Source organism: Juglans microcarpa x Juglans regia, chromosome 3S, assembly GCF_004785595.1.
Source record: "Juglans microcarpa x Juglans regia isolate MS1-56 chromosome 3S, Jm3101_v1.0, whole genome shotgun sequence".
NCBI lineage: Eukaryota > Viridiplantae > Streptophyta > Magnoliopsida > Fagales > Juglandaceae > Juglans > Juglans microcarpa x Juglans regia.
The window spans coordinates 9,258,332-9,284,583 of NC_054599.1; the positions used below are offsets into that span (position 1 = coordinate 9,258,332).

General features: G+C 38.7%; 1 pseudogene; it reads left to right on the forward strand.

The window, feature by feature from the left end:
* The first annotated feature begins 399 nt into the window (after nucleotides 1–399).
* On the forward strand, nucleotides 400–8,501 carry LOC121258884 (annotated as a pseudogene).
* Nucleotides 8,502–26,252: the final 17,751 nt, after the last annotated feature.

Below are 26,252 nucleotides of genomic sequence, written 5' to 3' on the forward strand. Positions count from 1 at the left end.
CTCAGGTAATTCAAGGAAAAAATCATCCAGTCCGATAGTCCATAGGGATTGTCTGTACCCAAGAGGATTTGACCCTTAAACTTTGGAGAGAGCATACCACCAAAAGGCATTTATCACTTGAAGCAACCACTAGGAGTTAATTGGGTTAATTATGTAGTTCATACAGCATATAAAGCCAGTAATCTTGTCTCTCTCTTATATGCATAGGTTAATATACTCTTTTCTTATCAAAACTTTTGCGTTCCACAGTTAAATATCAGTCAACATTACATAAGTTTAGAACTATTGCTATTTCTTTGGATGATGGGCTCGTATATGTACACAGGGTTCAAATTACTCCATCTAAAGTCTACTTCTGTGGTCGAGAGGTGAATTTCTCCAGTAGGGTCTTGCGCAATTATTTTTAAGATATTGATAATTTTCTGCGTGTTTCTTTTGTTGATGAGGATTTGGATAAACTTCGATCAATAGCTTTATCTTTACAAGCATCTTCTACAATTGAGGGAAAGCGAACAAGAGCTTATGAGAGGATAATATCCACCTTAAGAAATGGCATAGTTATTGGTGATAAGAAGTTTGAGTTTCTGGCCCTTTCATCGAGTCATGCACTTGATAGTTCTGTTTGGATGTTTGCTTCAAGACCTGGCTTGACTATAGTAGATATCAGAGAGTGGATGGGTGATTTTCAAGATATCAGGAATGTGGCAAAATATTATTCCAATCTGCATCAATCTTTTTGTTCTTCTAGAGAAACTGCCAGCATTGGCATAGATGAAATTGATGTTATTCCCGATGTAGCAGTTAAGAAGGGACAAGTCACATATTGTTTCTCAGATGGCATTAGGGAAGATATCTGAAGAATTGGCTTGCAAAGTGGCAACAAAGTTAGACTGCAATTTTATTCCATCAGCATTTCAGATTCAATATGGAGGGTACTGTAATGCCCCGACCCCGAGGATCCGGAGAGTTAACTCACATAACCTGAATATCAACTCCAACAATACCAATATATTTCCAAAACCAAGAATATATCCTTCCAAATCTTCAAAACAATGTAAACACTTCAATTTAATAAACCATACATACTCACATATCAAATCCTCAATATCACAATCCAAATAAAATATCAATTTTTCTTCATGTCTCAAATAACAAACTAGAATAAAATAAAAATTGACATAAGTCCCATAAACTGTCTAAATCCATTGAAATCAACAACAAATAAATAACATCCAACAGCTGTACTAATATTGCGAGATACCCAAAACTATTCACAGCTAATCTTGCCCACAGACTCCAATACTGATCCCCAGCTGAACCATCAATGTCATCTGAAAATATTATGAAGAGTAAGGGGTGAGTTATCAACAACTCAACAAGCAGAGATCATATACTAGCATGTAAACATGAGCATTTATAACGTTGATATGCTAAACAAAACATTTTCTTTCAGAATGTAGAAACAACCTATTATACTTTCGAAGTGCATAAACCAAAACTTGGTGCAAAACATTAGAGCGAAATTTCTAGAAAGACAAACTTATTCCCCAAAAAGAAAATCCATTGGTATATCCAAACTGAAACACTATATTCATATCACCTCATAGTATCACATTGGGGTAAATACCATGTTTAACCCCCGTGGTAGGGTTATAAACCACCATTATACCCGTGGCTGGGTTGTATACCATGTTTCACTCCTGTGGTAGGGGTATAAACCACCATTATACCCGTGGCTGGGCCTTAACAGAAACAGAACGAAACATCATCGGAATCAGATCACATTCATATACAGAATCAGAACTTCATACCAAGGTTTTCAGATGACACATTATATCAAAACAAAGTACTGGATAGCTTTAGATCATTTCGCATGTTCGAAGTAAATAGAATCAAAATATTTTCATTTACTCATAACAAAAACTTTAGACTTTCATATTCACTCTTTTGCATAGTTCATAAACAAAATGTATAAAATTGGCTCATGTCTACACCAGTCATGACAGAAAATATTTTCTCTTATATAGAATTTATGCATATGCAGAATAAACATCTGAGGTCGTTTTCAGATTTCTTTTCAAAAATAAACATGCTTATTTAAAAAACAACATCATTTCATTTCTTTTATGCAAAACTAGTATATGAACCCCGCTTACCTGACTTCCGTATAGTATCAACACCTTGAGTCGGAACTCTAGTAGTGACACCACCTAAACAAAACATAAACCCAACATTTAATAAACCAATCCAGTAGGCTACTATTTATTGAGTAATAAACCAAAACAGCCCCCTCTTAACTCAATAACTAACATAAAATTAAACCCGAACAGTACTCTCCTCAAACCATTTGCATTTAAACCCCAAAAAAACCACCTTTTATCAACACCAAACCAACCATAAATATTTCCAAAACCAACAACAGCAACTCCAATGATTAAAACATAACACAAATAATACGTCAACTCCAACCTTCAAAATAAACTTCAGCGCAAGCATCATATATTTTAGTCGTTCAACAATTCAGGACTTGGGTACCTGTGCCACTCACAAAAACACCCAACACAACCGGCTCAAACACCCATTGCACACACCGTCCATAAACCATCCTGGGCAGCCCTCAATCACTTCAATACACCACACACATTAACCCCAAAACACCACACCTTAACGTAATAATTAAAATAATTAAACAAACAAAAAAAAAATATAAGTCGTAGAAAAATAACGTACAAGGGTCTGTGTGTGTGCAAAAAAAAAAAAAAAGGGATAGAAGTAAAAATTTAGAAGTGAGATCAGTGAATAGGAGGGATGATTACCGAAAAGAAAAATTTCAGAGAGGAAACTTGACAATGGCACAAGAATTCAAGACCCACGAAGATGATGCAACATGCCAAAAATTCAAGGAAAACTCATGAAAACGTCTGTGAGGCAAGGGAAAGCAGAGAAAAAGAGAGAGAACGATAGCTTACCTTCGAGTGGCTCAGCCCACAGTGCCAAAACTCCGGGAAAAACACGGAAGGAAGGGATCACATTGCTCGACCGGGTGATCTGGGTTTTGTGCAAGAGGAAAAGGAAAAATTTCAGAGTAGATTAAACAAAAGTGGTGAGAAAAAGAACTTCATGCATGGAACTGAAAAGAACTGTGGAGACATGCGCACGGGATGGAGAGGTTTACGGAAACTGCAGCGCAAAGGAGAAATCCCACGAAGAAGAGAAATAGTGCAGCAGAAAGGGGGGAAAAGGACTCACCAAACGACGCCGTTCAAGCCTCCTTTCAAGTGATCATCAGTCATGGGCCGGGCTTCGTGAAATCGGGCTGAGTGTCAACTAGAACTGGGCTTAGAGCTTGAGTGTTACAGGTACGAAGGTGTCATGGTTGTTGATCCGACATCATCGGTGAAGTTGTCATTGAGAGAGAGCATGTGTAAATACAAATCCCTTGACAAAAAACTCGATGTTTTGGCATGGAGTAAGTTTCAGCCTTGTTTTCTGAATCGTTGGATAATCACTCTTTTGTCTTACTTTGGAGTGAAGGATCAAGTTTTTCAAATAAGGCAATGGGAGGCTATAGATAAATTGAATGCCATGTTAACAGATACGTTGAGAGCACAAGAGGCACTGGAGATGATGTTCTCAGAAGACATCACAAAAGTTTTGAAGGAAATGCTTATATGTGATTACAAGCCAGATGCAAAACCTTTTCTTTCAATGATGCTTCAAACATTCCATGCATCTATGTTGATGGCCTTGAGGTTTAGTACTTGGATTTTTGTTCCAAATGGGAGATTTATGATGGGATGCCTAGATGAAACCAAAACATTGGAATATGGCCAAGTATTTCTTCAACTTTCTTGCCTTAGTAGGCACCTCTGTAACCAGTCAACGCATATGTTTAGTGCCAGCAGTTCAAACCCAAATAAGTACATTTTTTAAGGTGGGGTGGTTGTTGCTAAAAACCCTTGTCTACACCCAGGAGACGTGAGAGTCCTGAAAGCTGTTAATGTGCCAGCTCTACAACACCTGATGGATTGTGTTGTTTTTCCACAAAAGGGAAAGAGGTAAGTCTTTAAAATGTAATAGTTGGTAATTCTAAAGAATGGAATCCTATTAATATGGGCACTCACTTGCACCAGAGTTTACACATAATCCTATAGCAACATAAAATTCATCACATCCTATTAATATTCATGACTACCTATTTGACTTTTATAATGTTTATATAGAGATCTAATGTAATCAATAGAGAAAACAACGAGGCCCATTTATCATTATCCTTAAGTAGAATCTCAACATATAATGTAAGCTACCATAAAGTTAAAATTGTAATGTAAAATATGCAATTTTTGGACATACAAGATTCAGACTAAACTCTCTTTTTACTTTGCTTTGCCATTTCTTCCTCAACTTATGACTTCAAAAGGATCCAAATTTGTTGGCATACTCACGCCATTGCTTCTTTTTTTTTTTTTTGTTATTGTTTGATCACTTGCCTTGGCCATATACAATTACTCAAAAGTCATATTCAGCATTATTTATGTATACACACTTTACTAACATGATTTGGAAATAATTGTGTTCAGACCTCATCCAAATGAATCTTCGGGAAGTAACTTGGATGGAGATATGTACTTTGTTTCTTGGGACCGTGATCTTATTCCTCCTCTTCAAGTTGAGCCAATGAAATATGTTGCAGCATCGACCACGCAAGTTGATCATGATGTTACAATAAAGGTATCTAACCTCACATTTCCATGTCCTTCTACACAAACTTTCTTCCATACCTAATGTAACACCCTGGCCCTTTGGACTTTATTATTTTTTTCTTCTTCCCTATTTTTCATGCAGCCACGACATCGTTTGAGGTGAGCTTCTCTTCCACATGCATTTTATCCTTCCGACCGTTTTTCACTTTAATTTTTGCACTCTCGAAAATTTCTCCACCCAAATCTCCATTATGTCGACGTCTAGGAGTTTGAACTTCCTTTCCGTTTTTGAGTTTTCTCCCAACAAACTCTTTCTATCCATATCATTCAAGCTCTCGATTTTCTCTTTCAGAGTCTCTCTCGTTTACTGCAAAACCCCATACAGACACCGTAGCTAGGGGCCATCACCCAATGCTGTGGCATCACCAACCATCCCCCCACGGTCTAGCTTCTCCATGTTCTCAAACGAAAACCACCCCACGGACGTGCATGACCCAGCCACTGCCTTGTACACACCACCACCTTGCCAGCTCTCACTTTCCCTCGGTTCTAGCCATCACTTCGTGAAGGGAACTCCACATTGCTGCCACCCTTCACCGTGAAACCAAGCCACCATCGCACGCTAAGAGGCCTCTGTTTTCACATGCCAAAAACAGAGCAACCCACCACCAGTTCCACCTTAAACCGCAACACCATTTGTCAAGCGAACCCATTGCAAGCTACACAGCCATCACAAGCATCGCACGGTGCAGCCCTTGCCACACTCAAGCAACCACCCAGTCACCGTGAGCCCTATCCCGAACCACCATACCGAACCTGGAATCGCCGTGAGCCACCATCACAGCACCTTCACCCTTCTCGACTACTCCCTGTCAGCTTGGTCTTCATGCTCTCTCCCTCTCCTTGAACTCCACTGCCTGCCACGGAAGAGACTGCCATGATTGTATCTCGCCAGCCTAGCCCCCTGCACGTTCACGTGTTCTCTGCTTTCCATCGGTGAGTGTTCTTTTCTTATTATACTGTGACCTCTCTCTTTCTCTCTCTGTGTTCTCTCTCTCTCTCATCTTTCTCTCACACTCTCCCTTTCTTTGTGCCCTGCCGCCACACCCAACTGCGCCACTGTCGACATCCACCCATTGCTGCTCCAATCCGTTGTCACGAGTTTCCCTCAATGTGAGCTTGGTTCCATCGCACGATTATATTTTGGGTCATTGTCTATCTACTATACTTATAGCATAATTTTGTGAAGACTGTGTTTTAATATAAGATCGTATAAAGAAAATGATTTAAATTATATTATGTTAATCCCTTGTCATATAGCATTTGGAAAGCATGTTGAAGAAATTGTTTTCAATATAATTATATTACTTTCAATAGTAAATAAAAAGATTTTTTAATTTTATTAAATGAGTTTCCAGCTTGTTACATTATTTGAATTTGATATAAGTATATTATTAAGTTGTAAATTAGAAGTATTTAATCTGTTTTTTTTTTAAACACTAAGCCGAATATATGATACAAGTCCTTTTGATGTTTTTTTAAATTAGATATGATTCAGAATATTTTATGAATTACTATTGCTTAAGAAATTTATGAATTTCCTATTACATTATATGTTGGCAGTATTAAATTATCGTGTTAATAACAATTTATAGAGATATGAGTTTTAAATATGATTAAGTTAATTTTCGAAATGAATCTAAGCTGTATTGCCATATTTGATAAAATTATTTTATAATAAGTTAAGACTATTTTTTTATGATAATATATTTATTAGATTTCTGATAACTAGATAGTTATCAAAACTATTTCTGCAGTATGAATTTAAGCAAACGGAGAGTTTTAGCAAGTCTTTTTAGAAGTTTAGTAATGCTTAGTGTTTTGTATAGGTGATGATTGACATTCATTCAGCATGATAGTGGAAAGATTCAGAAAAGTACTTAAGAAGTCCAGGTAAGCGGGGTTCATATACTAGTTTTGCATAAAAGAAATGAAATGAGGTTAACTTTGAAAATAAGCATGTTTGTTTTTGAAAAGAAATCTGAAAACGACCTCAGATGTTTATTCTGCATTTGCATAAATTCTATATAAGAGAAAGTATTTTCTGTCATGATTGGTGCAGACATGAGCTAATTTTGTGCATTCTATTTCTGAACTATGCAAAAAGAGCGAATATGAAAATCTAAAAGTTTTTGCTATGAATAAATGAAAACGTTTTGGATTTTGTTTATTTCAAACATGTGAAATGATCTGAAGCTATTCAGTATTTTGTTTTGATATGATGCGTCATCTGAAAACCTTGGCATGATGTTCTGATTCTGTATCTGAATGTGATCTGGTTCCAATTATGTTCCATTCTGTTTCTGTTAAGGCCCAGCCACTGGTATAATGGTGGTTTATAACCCTACCACGAGGGTGAAACATGGTATACGGCCCAGCCACGGGTATAATGGTGGTTTATAACCCTACCACGAGGGTGAAACATGGTATACGGCCCAGTCACGGGTATAATGGTAGTTTATAACCTTACCACGGGGGTTAAACATGGTATTTGTCCCGATGTGATGCTATGAGATGATATGAATATAATGTTTCAGTTTGGATATGCCAAAGGATTTTCTTTTTGCGAACAAGTTTGTTTTTCTGAGAATTTCACTCGGATATTTTGTACCAAGTTTTGTTTATGCATTCTAAAAGTAAATATGTTATTTCTGCATTCTGAAAGTAAATGTTTTGTTTTGCATACCGAACTTTATAAATGCTGATGTTTACACGCTAGTATATGCTCTCTGCTTACTGAGTTGTTGATAACTCACCCCTTATCTCCTCAATATTTTTCAGATATTTTGATGGTTTAGCTGAGGATCAAGATTATAAGGCATTGGGTGAGATGATTTAAGTATAGTGGTTTAAGCATAAGAAGTTTTTTTTATGAGTATTATCGATGTTTATTAAGAAATTTTATTGCGTTATGATGACTTAGCATTTTGGAAAATTGGTTATATAGAGGAAAGTAGATTAAATTGAATTTTCTATACAATATTGGGAATTTGGAATTAGTTTTTATATTGTTGAAAGGTGAGTTTAAGTGTTAGGAAGTAACTTTCCGACCCGTGCAGAACCGGGGCGTTACATCTAACACATAAAAGCCTCTAATTGTTGTCATGTAGGAAGAAGAGGAGTATTTCATTAACCATATGGTCAAAGATAACTTAGGAATCATCAGAATGGTCCACAGCGTTGTTGCAGATAGGGAGCCCCATGGGGTAATGAGCCATGATTGTATGGAGCTTGCGAGGCTACACTCAATCGCTATTGACTTCCTGGAAACTGGTATTGCAGCCGAATTACCACCTCATCTATACATCAAAGAGTATCCCGATTTCTTGGAAAAGCCTAATAAACGTACCAACCGATCGAGATATGTTATTGGAACGCTTTTTCGAGAAGTGAAAGCCATTGCACCCCGCACAAGTCCGGTGGAAGCCTTCACTTTGGAATCAGCAAAACTGCATTATGACCCTGACATGGAAGTAGACGGCTTTGAGGACTTCCTCATTGATGCTTTCAAAGACAAAAGTGAGTATGATTACAAGTTGGGGAATTTGATGGATTATTACGGGATCAAAACTTAAGCTGAAATTCTCAGTGGCAATATTTTGAAAACGTCAAAACATTTTGTTTGGAGGAGGGATCTGGATGCAATTAAATATGCTGTAAAGTCATTAAGAATGGAAGCCAGGACTTGGTTCAATGAGGGAAGTGATGCAGACAGTGCCGATAATGCAAAAGCAAAAGCATCGGCATGGTATCATGTAACATATCATTGTACTTACTGGGGTCGCTACAATGAGGGAATGAATAGGACTCATTTCCTTAGTTTTGAATGGTGCGTTTATGACCAACTTGTGCAAATCAAGAGGGATAAATTAAGCGTAAAGGCTTTAAATCTGTCATCGTCGGAGCATCAATTCAGTCATTGATTTCCTTTCTCTCAACAACTTGTATGAATGTGATAGTTGTTTGATATTACTAATGTGTTTTGTTTTTATGTATTTTGCATAAAGAAAGGACAACTTTTCAAGTGGGTGATTCCACACCATGCCTGTGTATATACGTGTTAACTGAGAGGGTGATTTCTCACGATGTTAAAGGGATGCATGTAGCTATAAGAGTGAGGGTGATTCCTCGTCACACATATACGTGTTTGTCTAGTGTTTTTATGAAAAGTTTTCATAGCATCTTCGGTAGCATTATCTCTATTAGCAATCTTGTCGTAGCCGCCTAACCTACCTATGGTTTTGTTCTCAAGACTATAGACTTTGATGCAGTTCTAGACTCCTACATGTAACACCCCCTTCCTTATGGTTAAGGATGTCACGTGTTTTCATAAAAATAATTTGGCAAGAGATATCATATTTAATAAAATAATTATTTATTTCATAAAAATAATTATTTAATAAAAACATGTATCCAAATAATATTAAATGAAATAAACTGAATAAATTCATGTAATAAAAACAATTTATTCTAAGAAGTCTGGAAGTTAATTATGTGATACCCCATATGATATGGATAAGGGTGGGTGGTATATGGGATCCCACATTGCTTGGGAAGGAGAAGTTCATGCACTTTATAAGGTTCCAATGAGGCTCCAATTGTATCATTGACTAGTCATTTTGGAGTATAGGCCATGTGGTTTGGGCCTTTCATTGAGGCGTTACAATTTAACTACTCCATCTAATCCTGTCCCGCCTGCTCATGTTCCCCATCCTCACCTGGGTGGTTAAAAAAATTGAAATAAAATTAAAATGAATTGAAAACTCAGTAAGAAACTCATCACAAAGTAAAATAATAAATATAGGATTTTTCATAAACATTTTCATGTTGAAAATTTAATGTTATGATCATTCTACGTATGCTTATGATATGCATGATTTGTCTTGAATTATCTTACTTATCTAACTTATCATACTTATCTTACTGGCCAACACACTCAACCTTTTGTGTGAAGTTGTGCATAGGTCCCACATCTTTTGGCCATAAAGGGAACTACTAATAGTATTCTAGCATACTATGGTGGACCACGCTCAGGTTCGTGGCTTGCACATCCACCCATAAGAATCGCATTGGTACCATGCATCTAAATGACCATCTTATTAACTTATTTAATCTTATCTTATACTTGAACATAAGGAAGCTTTCGTATCGTATGCAATGTAAGATGCATAACATAAATAATACGTACATAACTATAAAATGTTGAATTAAACGTGGTGCGAAATTTAACATGATTGTAGATTATGATGAATGATATGCTTGCATAAATCATGACATATGTAGTACAAAAAAGAGGCTATCAAGAATTAACTTTAGTAATAATAATCTAACAGTATTAATCATAATTTATATTCAAGCTACTTATCTCGTATAGCTAATCCCAAATTCTTGCCTCGAAGATTGTTACCTATACAAAGTGGATGGTGCTAGCAGGCCACCCAACATTTACTGTTGGACGTGCCGCTAGTTGAAAATTGTTCTATTTTTTTCATTTTCTTTTCAATATTCTTTTAACATTTTTATTCAATAAGAAAAAATTAAATATTATATATATCTTCATTCTGTCATAGTTACTAAAGTAAACAACAGAAAATTTCATATAATAGGCTTAAACAATTTAAAGTGTTCAATAAAATTAATGTCTTATTATTTATTAATGTAATTCTTATTGGAAAACTTTATATAATTTTATTTCCATAATTACTATCTGTATAATTTAAGTTTCTGAGTTAAAATCGTCTATTTAAAACCAGTTTCGTAGATCTTAACTCATAAAAGCAAGTCCATAGTAAGATAAAGAAACCGATTACAATCTGTCATAGTTAGAATTTGTAAGGGCAATAACGTAATAACAGTGCTTAAAAAGTCTACTACTAGTATTATTACAGTGCAGTTAAGAAATAGCATTTTATAATGGTCTGCACATGCTTAACCCAAAAAGCATAAAAGCAACTTTCATGTGAAAGGAAATAAGGGCGAATTTGTAATAAAGTTGAATCTTCGTGTGCTTTCTGAGAATCTGAAGAAGCAAAGGCAAAAAAAAAAAGTAGGCAATCCAAACTTTAACAAAGCATTACATTTACTGGTACGAAAGGAAAAAGGCGAGTGCCGGAAAAGAAGTTAACTTACTGACCGGTACAAAACGAGGGCATAAACTTAACATCATTCCAAAAAATTACTCTACTCTAGGGTAATCAGCTTTACAGACCTTAAAGAAATTCCTTTAGACACGCAAATATTAGGTAAGCTAGTAAGGCTGTGCAAACTTTCGAAAATTTTGACTACGTCCGACTTCCGCTTCAATTCTGACTCCGACGGAATTGGAGTGGTCGGAAATCAGAGTCAGAATCGGAATAACTCTGAATTAGTTGATGGAGTCGGAGTTGGGAGCGGCTTGGAGCTCCAAATTCCGATTCCGACTCTGAATATTTTTTTTTAAAATCCATATATAAAACGACTTCGTTTTACATTTGGATTTAATGTGGAACGGTGTCGTTTTATCACACGCGGGGTCCAAAACGTAGGACCCCCCTCCCTTTCCTTCTCCCTTCTCCCTTCTCTGAACCTCTCAGATCTCTGCATCTCACCGCCTCATTCCCTCACTTTTGCCGCCGGCCCGCCATTGCTCTTTTCGCCTCCGTAGTGCGCAACAGGATTCCGAGCTTTAGCCTCCGTTCAGCTTCAGCCTCTGGTAACTGGTAAGAGTACCCGATTCCGAGCCCTAAAATTAAATCAAGGAATTTAATTTTATGTATTCTTTTTTTCCATGTTGTTGGGTTGCCTGTAATTAGTTTGTTTTGAGATTAATTGTTGTGAAGTTGTGTTGTAGTAAGGAAATGTGTTTGATAAAATGTGTAATGTGTTTGTAAGTTGTGTTGTATGCATGCAATGTGTTTGATAAAATGTGTAAGCGATGTGCAAGGCATGCAATGTGCCATCATTCATTACTAATTAACTATCATGGAACTAATGCATGCTGGAAGTATAGCTTAAAGTGGGAGGATTAGCCTCCGCAGATGTGGTCATTAATTTGAATATTTGATGGATGGCACGCTGATGAGTATCTGGCTACTTTGTGACTTCATCTATACCATTGAATCTCTCTGTTTCATAATTCATTCCATGCTGCTTGACACAATCTCATTCCTCATTCTCAACATTGGTTTCCTTTTGCAGAATCCGTGTTAGGGAGTGCTAGTTTTGGTCATTTAAAGCCGAACACCTGCATTAGTCATTGTCTTTGATTTTTAAAATCCCTTTCTATTTCATGATCCTTTTAAGTTTTTAACCATCATCCTCCGCTTATAGAAAAAAGTCTTCGGGTGCCAAGTTTCTTGAGGCAAAATGAAAATGACCGAATTTGTTCACTCCGGTTTTTATTTTCAAATTACAAAATATAGCAATAGAAGCAGTGAGGAGTCAGAATCAATATGCTCACATAGCATCATAATCATTCACGAGCAAGCTTATTAGTAATCAGACACAAATTAGACACCACCCGGAGGCTTGCTAATTGCCAGACACTACAGTAGACACAAAGTGTCCAGGTCCAACATTCAAAACTCGCCTCTCACAGCTCCTTAATACATACTTTCATCCATACAACATACCAGACTCATGTATTTAACAAAATGATAATAAACAAAAAAGTATGTTATCGGCTACCCATAAAAAAATAAAATAGAGTAGGTTATCAACTTGGTGATTGTGGCAGTGGCCATGTTCTAGTTTATTTACGTGAATGCACATCAAATGTTATGGTTTACTAGACATGTTACATTATGCAATTTGCAGACAATTCTTTTCTTTCTTTCTTTTTCTTTTTTTTTTTTGAAAAAGGTCATGATGATCTAACATCTCTAATACTCTATTCATATTCATATTCATATTCGGTTTGCTTGTGGTTACCTTTAATTTTTATTATATTTTCATTATGGGTTTTCTGGTTTTTGGTATTTTCATGTATGTTTGTTTATGTTTAGCTTCTAATTTATTGTTCTCCATCTTAAATGAGTTGATGCCTTTTAATATAGTCTAGTTATTTTTTAAACTAATTTTTTGCTTCTAATTTATTTTTTCAGCTTCTTTGATTGTGATATTTTTTTTTTTTTTTTTTTTTATAATAGAAACTGCTTTCATTAATAAGGAAACGATTACAACACAGAATCTGACCAAACAACTAGTTCAATACATCCGGGATAAGAACCCCACCAAGTTATCAGATCATCAATATTCTATGCAAGTTTAGCCAACCCATGGGCTGCACCATTGCCTAAACGGCTATTGTGTTGAATAGAGCAACAAGGAAATCTTAACATAAGTTGCTTTATCTGTTGCACCAGATTGCCGTGGAGGAATCTTGATAAAGAAACACTTTGCACTTCATTCACCATTAATAAGGAGTCACTTTCTATAACCAAATGAGAGATTCCAAGGGGAAAGCAAAACTGGAGGCTTCTCAAAATTGCTAGCATCTCTATTTCAATTGGGTCATTTATATCATTTTCTTTTTTACTGGCTGAGAAGATGACTTCAGCCTTTGAGTTTCTAAGAATAAGGCCCACACCAGCACTTCTTTGATTTGCAAACACCGCTCCATCCACATTTAGCTTCAGAATTCCAGGATCAGGGGCCTCCCAACGACAAGCTTTCCTAGGGCCTTGAGAAGCAAGAGCCTGCAAGTGAGTTTTGTGGGAGGACAGGGCCGTTTCTACAGCTTGTAAGGCAGGTATGACCACATCTTCATGAATCATTTGGTTTCTCCGGTACCACAGTCCCCACGCTATTAAGAACACCTTTTCTAGTTCTCCATTATTGCCTCTTTGCTATACATGCAGTGCAAATTGAAACCAATTAGTATTCATCGCCTCCGTTGGAATTTGAGGAAATAGGGAAGTCCACACATCTCTAACGGTTGGACAGCTTAAAAGTACATGAGTGGTATACTCTTCAGCTTCCTTACACCATCTACAAGTAGGCTCTACGGGCACTTTTTTGGTCTGAAGATTCAATAGGGTAGGTAATCCATTTCTACATGCCCTCCATCCAAAAATTCTAACTCGGTTAGGCACATTCATTTTCCATAGTCTTTTCCAAAACTTTCTGTGGATTTGAGCATTTGAGCATTCCTCTCTATGATCATTTGTCCCCAATGAAGAGAAAAACCAATAGCCACTTTTAACACTATAGTTCCCGTTCTTTTCATGCTCCCAGATTAAGCGGTCTGGGCAAGGGTCAGAGCTTAAGAGAATCTTAAAAATAACTGCTGCTTGAGGGGCTGGGAAATGGCATTGGATTTTTGTGACATCCCACCACTTGGTATCTCTATCAATTAGAGTATCGACAGTAGCATTCTGGTATATGACTTCGAAGCTGGCAGGTTGAGGAAGGAGCTTGTGTTGTGGCAGCCAGTAGTCAGACCACACATTAATTGATTTCCCATCACCAATTCTCCATCTACACCCTTTCATCAAATTTTCTTTAGTCTCCCAAATGCCTCTCCAAACATAAGAGGGATTTGCTCCGAGTGTGGCATCTTGGAATCTAAGCTTTGGGAAGTATTTAGCTTTAAAAATCTGGTGCAGCAAAGACTTTTCTTCCGTCATGATTCTCCAGCCTTGCTTTGCGATTAGGGACATATTAAAAATCTGTAGATTCTTGAAACCAACCCCACCATTTCCTTTAGTCTCACACATTTTTTTCCAGCTGATCCACCTGATTTTCTTTTCATTCTTCTTTTGACCCTACCAAAAGCTGGCCATCATGCTTTCAAGTTCAGAACAAAGAGAAGAAGAAAGCTTAAAACATCTCATAGTGTAAGAGGGAATAGACAAGGCCACGACTTTAATCAGGATTTCCTTACCACCTTGAGACAACACATTTGCCTTCCACCCTTGAAGTTTGGACCAAACCTTATGTTTAAGATCTGAAAAGGTCTTTCTTTTTCCTCTACCAACCATAGGGGGGAGGCCAAGGTAACTCTCGTATTGTTGATGTTGATTGACCCCCCAAAAACTAAGAATCTCTTGTTGTTGTTGATCGGGTACATTCTTGCTAAACACCATAGAAGTTTTTTCTTTGTTTATTTTTTGACCCCAGGCCTTTTCATAGGTTTCCAGCATGACTTGAATCTGAACATTAGTAGCCAGATTTGCCTTACAAAATAAAACATTATCGTCTGCAAAGAGGAGATGATTTAGTCTTGGCGCTCCTCTACAAATACATATACCTTCGATAAGTTTAGATCTCTCAGCTTTCATAAGGAGAGAGATCTACCCCATGGTGCAAAGCAAGAATAAGTAGGGGGAGATAGGATCTCCTTGCCGCAGGCCTCGGGATGGGAAGATTGGGCCTTTAGGTTCCCCATTGACTAAAACAGAAAAGGAGACTGAGTTTGTGCAAAGCATCACCAACTTCACCCATTTATCATTGAACCCCATCTTTAGCATAACCTTCTCAAGAAAATTCCACACCACACGGTCGTATGCTTTGCTCATATCCAGCTTTAACGACATGTAACCTTGCTTACCTTTCCTTTTCTGCCTTAGGAAGTGGACCACTTTGTATGCTACCAACACATTATCTGTAATCAACTTGCCTGGGACAAAAGCAGCTTGAGTTGAGGAGATCACATTAGCTAGAAAGGTTTTTATCCTATTTGCAATGACCTTAGAGATGATCTTATAAAGGACATTACATAGACTAATTGGTCTATAATCTGCCACCTCCACTGGTTTTTTCTTTTTCGGAATCGAGGTAATGAAAGTGTGGTCGAGACCTGTTGGAAAGATTCCAGAATTGAGAGCATTCAAAACTGCTTCAATCACCTCTCTACCAATAACACTCCAAAATTTTTGGTAGAAGATGGGAGCCATGCCATCGGGTCCAGGAGCTGAAAGGGGTTCATTTGTTTCAAGGCTTGTGACACTTCTGCTGCCATGCAGGCTTTGGTAAGGAAAGAGTTCATACCATCCAAAACTCTCCCAGCAAGGTCATCTAGGAAATTAGTTTGGCTTTGTTGGCCAGCTGAATTAAACATCTGATGGAAGGAGTTTGTGATAACCTGATCTCGTAAACTCCCAATCTGCCATTCACCTACTACATCTTTCACACCCATAATTACATTTTTCTGTCTTCTTTGGGAAGCTTTGTTATGGAAAAAATGGGTGTTTTAATCACCTACTTGCAACCACATAGCTTTAGCTTTTTGTTTCCATAATAGTTCATCCCTTTCTAACCACTTATGAAGCTCGGATCTAACATCTTGGAGAGAGTCACTCCTATGGCAGCAAGGGTCAGATTGTAGTAACTTCCTTAGTTTCAAATGAGCCTGTTCAATATTTCTTCTCACATTGCCAAAACAAATTCTATTCCACACTTGAAGTTTTCCCCACATCGCTTTATTTTTTCCATGATGGAAGATAAATCCCTTTGCCCCGTTGCTCTCGACCATGCTAATTCAATGACCTTTTTACAATCTGGTTCTTCAGCCCAAATGGCCTCGAACTTGAAGGTTTTTTGCTTACCTATGTGTTCTATGTCATCTTGGGTCGTGAGGATGATAGGGATGTGGTCAGAATAAGGTGCAAAGCCATGAGTAACTTCAGCCAACAAATTATGAGATTTCCACTGCATAATGGCTAGAAAGCGATCTAGTCTCTCGCAAATGCTATGATGTTGTCCCCTACCATTCCACCAAGTGAATTGGTTGCCATTGAAGCCCAAGTCCATCATTTCACACTCATCTAGAAGCTGTCGAAAGTCCCTCATTTGTCGTTCTGGTCTGATTCTGCCACCACTTTTCTCAAAGTTACTTAGGATCTCATTAAAGTCCCCCATCATTAACCACCCTCGGTCACTAGTGACTGCCAAAGCTTTTATCATATTCCAAGTCTCCAGCCTCCTTGAGGCTTCCGGATGGCCATAGATCCCAGTCAGGTACCACGAGACACCTTCCCGTACATCCCCCTCCTCGTTGGTGACCAATGCATGAATGTGGTATTTTGAATAACTAAGGATTTCGAGCTGGGAATTATTGTTCCAAAACAAAGCCAAACCCCTACTTCTCCCCTCACTGCTTACTTCCATACAGTTGGTAAAACCAATGATAAATATGAGTTTCTCCATGACTTTTGCTTGTAAACAAGTTTCTTGCAAGAATAAAATATCGGGTCCTTCTCTTCGGATTAAATCGCGAAGTACTCGAATTCCCAACGGGTTCCCAAGCCCCCGGGAATTCTAACTTAGGAGTATCATAGCTTCCAGCAGGGCGACTTTGCAGCCGCTGCCGATTTCATGGTGTCACGAAGGCCTCTGCCTCCCTTGTTACAACCTGCCTTGGGATGAATCAGTTTACATTTTTTTGCTAGCATCGTTTCTGATGGGTCTACATTTTCCTTATTCCAACTACGTTTTTTAATCACAAGATCATTTTGAGAGGGACTAATGGTACCTGGGCCTCAAGCTCTCTGTCTCCAAGTTCTGCCTTTTGAAGGGCTAGCAGGCTTAATTGGAATGAAGGCTTGGGAAACCTGGTCGATTAAGCACCCTTCTTGATCTGGATCGTGCATAGTTGGTCCACCTAGGCCCAACCCATAACTGTTTATTCCCCCAGTTTCCTCTGTTGCCTTCTCTATCTGAGTTCCCGCCTTTTTTTTTTTTGAATTCTAGCGCTTGCTCGCCACCCTTATAAGGGACCTCGTTTTCCATCGTAGCCGAGGATTTGACAACCCCGTTCTCCTGTTGAGTAGACCCAGTTGAAGCCCCTTCCACGAGTTCTATAAAGAAAGTCGGATTAGTGCTAGATCCTGGATTAGCTTCTGAAATGCCCCCCTTATCATTGCAGATAGTTGGCTCCCAATGCTTTCCCACTCCACCCGTTGACTCTAGTCTCCACTTTGGTACAGTTGATAGGCCTGCAGCTACATTAGAGTCATGAGAGTCTGCAGGGGTCCATTCCTTGTCAATACTGTCCTTAGTTCCCAGCCCCATATTCAGACTGACATTAGCACCGTGACACAAAACTGGTGTCATTTGATCTGTGACAATTTGAACAGTAGTCTCATTTGCCATGGGCAACTCCGGTGCCGCTTCCATCGGATTGCCCTCCTCCACCGGCATTGACTTCACGCCTTGGTCATTGCTCAGCCAAGATCCCCCATGGGAGAAACTTTCTTCGGCATGGTCTCGACGTTTCTTCCTTCCTGGTTCAGGGTGCAACCAGGGCCCGTATTGGGGCGTTAACTCCCTTGTTTGATTGTTACACTTCTCTATCCTGTGCAAGGTTCTCCCACACTGAAAGCATAAACGTGGGAGCTTTTTGTATTGTGCTGGGATCCAGTACTTTGTCCCTTGCAAAGTAATTGTTCTACCTCGAGCGAGTGGTTTGTAAAGGTCCAGTTTTACTTTTACTCTCAAGTAACTACCCCACCCTATGTTATCCTCGTCAACATCCACGTCCTCTACGACACCCAGCGTGCTTCCCAGTTTTAAGCCACATTCCCGATTCATTCCCACTAGAGGCATATTCTGAAATTGGACCCAAAATGCAGTAGTCTCGAACTTCAACATACTTGGTTGAGTGAAACCTTGGAATGGGTCGATAGCCAAGAGACAGACATCAAACAGCCATGGTCTTCCTCCAAGGATTATATTTTTGTCAGCATGAGTTTCAAAAGAGAGGATGAAAACATTCGTACTCACCTCCTTGAACTTGGCAGGTTTGCTCAACCTCCAAATTCTTGCCATCATCAACTGCACCACCTTACTACTAATATGCCTCTCCGAACAGAACTTCCCAACTAGGCATTTCTCACCTTTCCTCTGGGCTTCTGAAAAAGTCTCTTCCTCTAACACGATTTTGTCCCCCTCTTCTTCGTTTAGACGAAGATTTCTCCACGTCTCTTGCATATTCTCCATCGCCCTGGGCTACGTAGAGAATCAACTCAGAATCTACCTCTGTAGTCATTACCAACCCCAGACGTCACTGAAAAAACTACCACCAACTTTGTTTTTCCTTAGAGAGAAAAAACGAGCGGGGACTCCCTTCTCTGATTGTGATATGGATCTTAGACCAAGTGGAGATGATCGTTCACAAGGGGATGTGGCGTGGCGGATGCCAATACTACAGCTCCTACATCGGTGGGTACTTCCACTACTAAAGCTACATCTTGGGCAGCTACATCTAGAGCAGCTACATCTTGTGCGAGTAGTCGACTCCCACTCCCAGTAGATATAGAGGATGAGGATATGTTCAACGAAGAGGAGGAGATGCCCATTGAGCACGATCAACCACCACGACCTTCTAAAAACATGTCGTGGACATGGGAGGTCGAGGATGGGGGCCTGAGGTATGCTTTGTTGGAGCCAGCAGGATAGGGGCTCGATGCGCCGGACGCACATGATTGGACTAGTGTGAGGTACTTTGTTCAATTTTTAAAACTTTTTTATGACATAACCATGCGGATATCTGGATCCAAATATACAACTGCGAACTTGTACTTTAGCAAGCTCTCGGAGCTTCACTTCCACTTCCAAAATAGTTGTGTTGACTCTAGAGGATTGCTATTTGCTATGGCTGCGAGGATGAAGACCAAATATAATAAATATTAGGAGAATATTGAGAAGATAAATAGATTATTATTTGTGGTTGTGATCTTTGACCTCCAATATAAGTTGGTCGTTCTAGACTTTTGGGTAAATTCCATTTTCGGGGCAGTGAAGGCTGCAGAGTTTATTAGAGTGCTAAAAAGTGATATTGATGACCTATATAATCACTACAACAATAGTTGTCAACCTTTATCCGTAGCTGGTAGCTCCTCACATTCGAGGCTGACGAGGTCGACAACTTCTGTAACGCTCCAATGGAAGGCGTAAACCACATGGCCTATACTCCAAAAGGACTAGTCAATGATACAATTGGAGCCTTATTGGAACCTTATAAAGAGTAAGAACTTCTCCTTCCCAAGCAATGTGGGATCCTATACACCACCTACCCTTATCCATATCTTATGGGGTATCACAATCCATTGTAGGTAGCATGGCTCAAGTCTCACATTTCTGGTTGGGATAGTCTCTGACATCATTTGTAACGTCCCAATGGAAGGCCTAAATCACATGGCTTATACTCCAAAAGGAGTAGTCAATGATACAATTGGAGCCCTATTGGAACCTTATAAAGAGTAAGAACTTCTCCTTCCCAAGCTATGTGGGATCCCATACACCACCTACCCTTATCCATATCTTATGGGGTATCACAACTTCCTTAGATGATACTGACCCATCCGTAGGGGTTACAAGCCATAGTATTATGCAGCAGTATCATCAACTCATTGCAACGAGGAATATTATGCAATGTACATATGAGGTTGAACGATATTTTATGGAAGCTATCGAGGCACCTAGTGCTGTATTTCAATTATTAACTTGGTGGAAGGTTAATTCCACCAAGTATCTAGTCCTTTCCCGTATAGCTTCAGATGTACTAGTCATTCCTGTCACTACGGTTGCCTCAGAGTCGGCGCTTAGCACTAGAGGTCGCGTGTTGGATGCTTATCGGAGTTCATTGTCACCGTCAACCGTGGAAGTCCTTGTTTGCACATAGAATTGGATAAGTGAAACGCTCATTGGACTAGATACTGTTGGCGTTGATGCCGAGAGCTATAGGCTTGAATCGGGTAACTTTATATGCTTTTAAATGATTATTTAATTATTTTTAATGTTTATAACTTCTACTTTTTATGATTTTATAGACCTAATTGTGAACACTAACATAATTGTCGATGACTAAGAGTCTGAGATGGACGCCCCTTGAGAGTTGGGATGGAGTTGAGAGACTATGGACTATGGAGAACCCCATTTCTTGATAAGAATCAAATTATATTTTTACCGTGTTCAATTTTTTATTATCAATTTTTTTCATTTATTGATTACAACTTTCTATCTTCATTTCAGGCATGACCAATGGACCATTGAGATTTGAGTGAAATCTGTGTTTAATATTTATGTAGTTATCTTTCAAGGCTAAGTCAATGTTGTTATTATATTATAAATAAGACTGTTATAACTTATGGCTACATCATACATGTAATTTAGTTTTTAAACTATTGTATTTAAGCTTTTTTTTTTTTTAATCTTTTCAGTATTTTTTTTTACAGGTTCGGACTTGGGCTTTGGTGAGCCTAAAAGTCGAAAAAGGGCATTCATTTAGCCCAATAGACGGTCGGTTCCGTTCAGAGTTGGAGCTTAGCCCTACAAGTTAGCATGCCATGCTCATTAAAGTTAGGTTTTTTTTAGATGTGTTTGGATGTTAAGATTACTTTAGATATATTTATGGGAAGTTAAAAAAAGTTGTGGATCCCACGTGTAAAGAGGATTTGAGTTGAGATGAATTTAGTGATTTGAAAATTTGATGTTTGGATGTTAGACTCAGCTTAAAATTAGACTCAACTCAGTTCAGTCCAAGTTCCAAACTGGGCCTCAATCTTTCAATAAATATTGGATAATGATAGGCTTAATATTTCATACCACCCATTTACTACTTCATAATGTATTTTATTTTATTTTCTTTTCTTTTAAGTATTTTTTAACATCCTTAATCATTAAGAAAAAAATTAAAAAAAAAAATACAACTTCAGAGATTAAATGCACAGGAGTACTAGACACAACTTGCCTCAACAAAAGTAACCAAGCACCAGAAGATAAAAGACGTGACTGCGAACCCCCCAGTTTGCTTCTGATATGAGTCAATAGATCATCAAAATGAATAACTTTTAAAAGGCCGGATATTAACGGAGCGCCCAAATATCTCACTGGAAAACAACCTTCCGAAAAAGAAATCAAATTCAGAAGGCGCCTTTTTCTAACAGAAGGAATGTAATTCGAAAAAAAATAAAGAAGACTTCACCTTACTCACTACCTACCCCGACCAATCCTCATACAACTTGAAGATATCTTTGATATTTTTTAGCAAAGTGCGAGCCCCGTTGGTAAGGACAATAACATCATCAGCATACAACAAATGCGAGATTAACGGTGTACCTCTAGGATGAGAAAAAGGCACAATTTTTCGAGTCTCAAAATTACGCTTCAACAAATTCGAATTATCTCTTCCACCAAAATAAATAAATATGATGATAATGGATCTCCTTGACTCAATCCACGACCACTAGGAAAAAAAACCCTTCGCAGTGCCATTCATAACAATTGAAAATCAGGAAGTAGTAATACATTGACGAACTAATTCACAAACTCTGTGAGAAAAACCAAAGCATCACATCACATGTAGGAGAAAATCCCAATCAATACTATCATACGCTTTCACCATATCCACTTTAATAAAAACATTACCACCATGCACATTTGCCAACGCTATATTCTCAAAAATACTTCTACCTGGTAAAAATGCACCTTGTTATGGGGAGACAATTATACTCGGGATAAGAGACAATCTTCTCACTAGGATTTTAGAAAAAAGCTTGTAGATTACCGAGCACAAGCTTATAGGACAAAACTTGTCAAATCTAAAAGAATTTTCCACTTTAGGAATAAGAACAATATAGGAAGCCGAATAAAATCTAGGTAACGGACACCTGCCAAAAAACTCCCTTACTACCACCACTACATTGGTTTCCACAATATCCCAACATGAACGATAAAAACCCGATCCAAACCTATCTGGATCCAGGCTACTATCAATGGGAATTGAGAACATAGCATCTTTCACGTCTTGGATTGAAGGGGGCTACAATAACAATCTGTTTTCCTGTTTCATAACATCAAAGTCCACTAGCGAAGACAAATTCGAAAGAACCCAATTCTGCCAGGCTTGAAGGAATTGACTAAAAACCTCGACTCCACCCATATGGATTGCCTCCAGATTGTCCAGGATAGTACCATCCCTCATGCGCATCAACATTCACTACCGGTTTCGACATGGAAGCAAATGACTTAAAAAAACTTAGCCGATGCCTCTCCTTTCTCCATCCAGTTTATCTTCATCTGTTGTGATAATCTAGTTTCTTCCCTATGATGCCACACCGCTAACTCCTCCCTTGATACTAGCAAATCTAGTTCAACCTCATCCGAGAGCTGAAGTTGTATTTGTCCTTCCAAAGTTTCTATCCTATTCTCCAAACTGACAATGTTCTCCTATGTTCTACCAAACGCTTGGGAATTCCAAACTTTGAGCATTGGCTTTAACTTTTTTAATTTCCCAGCTAAACAAAAAAGACTCGGCGCCATTGATTGCTCCTGCCAAACTACTTGGACCACTTGCTGGAAATTCTCATGAGACACCTACATCTGTTGGAATTTAAAGGAAGAGGGACCATGCCGACAACTTCTCAACTGCCACTAAATTCATCAAGCTTCGACCAACTTCTAGCCAATCCTCCCTGGCCGTTACACCATGTAAATTTCCTTCCAACCGATGCCATCTCTCGCAAACCACACAAGTCAATAAAATCATTAAAATCATCCATTGCCACTCGCAAATGAGGCCTACCACCACAATGTTCATCCTCACTTCTGATAACATTAAAATCTCCTATGCCTAACCAAGGAGCATCCCTCGGTATATCCTACTACAATAGATCCCACAACTTCCTGCGTGCTTGGTACTAGCACTTCGCATATATCACTGAAACAAAAACTTGCAAGTTATCATATAAAATAAGTATTGTTATATGTTGAACACCAACACTCACAATCGACACATTCAATCCATCTCCCCAAAGTAATAATAATTTGCCGCCCAAAGTCTGGTCTGAAAAAAAATCCTCAAATCGTAATGCATGTTTTAAACCTTCCATCATAGCCTAATCATAACTAAAAGGATAAATAAAAGGCAAGGTTTTTGGATGAATAAATTAGATCTCCATACTGTGTATATGGAGACGTGCTGCTTTATATATGTAGCTGCTTTAGTGTACATAGTTGAGTACAATACAAATACCCAAAACTTATCAGCAGATGAGGATGATCTTATGATCAATATATCATCCACGTAAACTAGAATATAAATGGTTAGCTGATCATGTTGGAAAACAAAGAGTGATGCATCTGACTTAGCATTAACAAAACGCAACGATAGTAGCTTGTCACTTATGCATGAATACCAGGCCCTAGGTGCCTGTTTTAAACCATAAAGTGCCTTATGAAGCCGACATACATGATCGGGGTATTGAGGATGAGCAAAGCCGGTAGGTTGTTGCATGTACACTTCCTCATTAAGAATTCCATGGAGGAAAGCATTATTAACATCTAGTTGTTTGATGCACCACCGATGACTAACAGCATGAGCTAGCACAAGTTGAATGGTAGTGGGTTTAACCACTGGGCTGAATGTGTCTTGAAAATCTAGACCCTTTTATTGATGGTATCCCTTGGCCACAAGACGGGCCTTGTACCAATCAAGTGTGCCATCTGGCTTACGTTTAACTTTGTAAACCCAGCGACACCCCACAATGTTCATATCATTATGCGGCTTAACAAGTGACCAGGTATCATTTTTTAGCAAGGTGTTGCATTCGGCATTCATGGCCTGTCTCCACTCAGGGTGTTTAGAAGCATGAGTATATGAAGATGGTTCAGCCAGGAAAAAATCTGAGATGGCCACAAGGGCTTTGGGAATAGGATATCGGACACAACCATCATGATATTGTTTGGTTTTGACAATATTGTTCTGGAGCCGAGTTTGCATCGAATGAGGTCGAGGTGGTCCAATTTTTGCTGTAGCTGGTTGGACTGATGCGGACTGGGTGAAGGGGATGTGTTTTGTGGAGACTCAACAGGGAGAGGTGAGATGGAATTGGTAGGTTCTAAAGGGGGTAGAAAGGATGACTCTGGTGGTTGTGACATAGAAGGGGATGGACTTGAGACTCTTAATGTGGATGGTAAAGGAATAAGGTCAGCTTGAACTAAGAGGGCTTGTCTTTGATAGCACTGAACAGAAACTTGGACTCATTAAATATAACATGCCGTGACAGAAAAAATGCGACCAAATGTGGGTTCAAGACATATACCCACGGTGATGAGAGCTATACCCAAGAAAAATACAACTTTGAGACCGAAAATGCATGTTGTGATGATTATAGGGTCGAAGATAGGGCCAACATTCACACCCAAAAACACGTAAAAGGGAATAATCAGGAGGTTGTTCAAATAATTTTTCAAACGAGGAAATGTGGGATAATATAGGAGTTGGTAGTAGGTTGATGAGGTAGCAAGCCATTTGCATGAGATAGGAGGGCAAGACCAATCTCCACAATGTGCCGATGACGTCTTTCGACAGAGCCATTTTGTTGATGAGTGTGGGGACAAGTAATACGGTGTTGAATCCCAAGAGTATTAAAAAATTTATGGAGACTCCGGAATTCACCACCCCAATTGGTTTGGACCATTCGTATTTTACGGTTAAAGAAATGTTCTACATGTAGATAAAAGGAACGAAATAAAGGTAGAACATCTGATTTTTGGAAGATCGGAAATAACCAAGAATATTTATTGAAATGATCAACAAAAAGAACATAATATTTATTCCCTTCAGTAGATAAACAAGGGGATGGTCCCCATACATCACTGAAAATAAGGTCTAATGGACATTTGGAGACGGCCTCAGACATAACAAACGGTAGTTGGTGGCTTTTGCCTTGTTGACAAGCAACACACACTATCAATTTTATTTGATAATATAGGTAGAGAAAGTCTAGAGACAATACTACGAACTATTTTCATGGAGGGATGACCGAGACGGGAATGCCAAGTGGTCAATGGGGCACAGTTGGAGAGAAGAGCTTGAGGTAAACGAGGGATGGTGGAGGGGAAAGGATATAGCCCAGCATCATCTTTGCCGCACAACAGTATGTTCCTCGTGGCCTCGTCCTTGATGCAAAAATGATCCCCATGAAATTCAATAAAAACACCATTGTCAGCAATAAATTGACTCACGGAAATCAGGTTCTTTGTAATTGAGGGCACATGTAACAGGTTTTTCAATAAGAAGGAATTATGGGATAAAGGTAACTTAGAGGAACCAATGTGATCAACATTCAAACTTGTACCATCACCAATTTGAATCTGGTCAGAATGATATGACTCAGCATGAAGATTGAGGTTCTAAAAATCATTTGTGAGGTGGTGAGTGGCTCCCGAATTAGAATACCGTGCAGTGTCATTGTTGGCAGTAGCAGTCGCCATAAAGGCAGTAGGCAACGATTGAGAGTTCTGGAAAGAATGATCAAATCGATACCAACAAGATATTGCCAAATGTCCAGACTTACCACATACTTGACACTAGACGCGGGATGGCTACGAATTCTTGGTGGGAGGGCCACGACTGTAACGCCCGTCCTTGTGATGGGACTTTTTATAAAATATTTTGATAAAGGAAGACCGGAATTACCGTTCGATTTAAAAATTTTTACTTGCATACCCAGGGTGCAAGACTCTACGTTTATAACTAAGAGTTTTACAGCGAAAAACATTATTCTT